The sequence below is a fragment of the Phalaenopsis equestris genome, unplaced genomic scaffold (assembly GCF_001263595.1).
Source record: "Phalaenopsis equestris unplaced genomic scaffold, ASM126359v1 Scaffold000878, whole genome shotgun sequence".
Classification (NCBI taxonomy): Eukaryota; Viridiplantae; Streptophyta; class Magnoliopsida; order Asparagales; family Orchidaceae; genus Phalaenopsis; species Phalaenopsis equestris.
This window is the reverse complement of record NW_018165318.1, coordinates 1,664,740-1,666,550: the sequence shown is the minus strand read 5'-3', so window position 1 is coordinate 1,666,550 and position 1,811 is coordinate 1,664,740.

Sequence of the window (1,811 nt, the reverse complement as noted above, 5' to 3'; positions counted from 1 at the left end):
ACGTTTAAGAAAGCCGCTCTTAATGAAATCGCTTTAACTAATTGTATGGATTTCATATCATATATATATTATAATTTGAATTTTAATATGATGATAATTCGTGACTGATTTGTTTGAAATGGAGCGACTAAGGTGACCGTGCCGTGGGTTGGTTGGTTGGTTAAGTGTCTATCTCGTCTGTTGTGGTAAAGGCAGGTTGACCGATTAGTCACGATCAAGGATTTTTGTCAGCACTCTGATCGGTCAAGATTGTCGTCATTTTTTGTTGTTCAAATCTCTCATCATTGTGTGGTTGGCAGTAGGGCGGTAGAATGTTTTGGTTGTCTGGTCGTCGTTTGAGTCGTTCAAGTGCTTTGAGATTTGTGTTGATAAATGATGTGTATACAATTATATAAGTGTAAATGCAAAATTTTATTTCTTATATAGAAAATTTTAAATTTTAAGATGGGCAACCCTGAAAACACTTTCATTGTTGTCGTCCAACTCAATGTCATTGCGAGACTCAACTAACACCATTAAATATCAATCAAGGGGTGCTTTAAACATACCAAAATAATTTTAGATGTGAACTATGTAATACTAAATTATAGGTGCCATATATATATATATATATAGCATATGAATTGGAATGGCATATGAATTTTGCTTTTACGTTTTCCTGAAGTCATATAAAATAAAAATAAAGCGAAAAAGTTAATAACGCAGATCTAGACATATATCAAACATGCGAGGAGCTACCCACAACTATAGCGGAAGCGTGAGTTATGTCTCGGCGCCTGACCATCTCCTTTTGTTTTGGCTGCCGTCAAAATCAGATAGAAAAAAAAAAAAAAAAAAAAAAAAAAAAAAAAAAGACAGAATATGTTGAAGATGCCCCAATAGTTATGAGATGCTCTTGATGTGCATTCATGACAATAGGATACATAGCTAACTAACCATTATTTAAGAACGAGTAGTACACATTTCATGCGGTATGATGCAAGAAAAATATCTTTGATGTCAAGAGAATATTACATATGGAGTCTGTGTACATACGTACTTTGTGTATAATAATATTATATGTTGTTTTATAATATGGGTACGATAGTATACAACACGAAGTGCGCGTGCATACGAACTCTACGTATCTTGATATGTTTATACTTTATGTTAGATTAAAAGAATGACTTTTTTTTTAAATGTAATATGAAATATTGGGTAATATTAATGTAGAAATCAAACTTTTAGGTCTTGTATGTGTAATTACATGGGAATTGGGTGTAATGTATGTAAATGCCCCTAAAATTTATTGGAGAAATTTTTTTGTCATCTATAAAAACTTTAAGTTTGAACCATTAATCTTTTACACTTATTTTCCTTAAATTTGATGTCAAAATGTCATTCCCTAAATACAATTAAAGATCAAATGTAATCTTTCACATCCATGATTTTAGTACGTCAAAATTGATGTAAATAAATTAATCATAAGTTAGATTAGCAACATATTGAAAAATCAAATAAAATTTTAATTTTATACACATCATATATGAAAATTATATGTGAATGGATCTTAAATATTAGAAATGGTAGAGTATGGTCCACTATGTTTGGGCGGTTACTTTGCTTCGAAGAATCAAACTTCTTCACATATAACCCCTTTCGTCTTCCGCTTTTGTGAAATGAAGCATCTCTTCGCTCATTTCTGTTCTTAATAAAAGCTTCGGATGACTCTCCTTGAGTTAGAAGTAACGCTTTGAGTTCTTCTTCGGTTTCCTCGGGATAGAGAAAGGTTTCCTCGGGGCAGAGAAAGAGAAGTGCAATAAGGAGCAGTT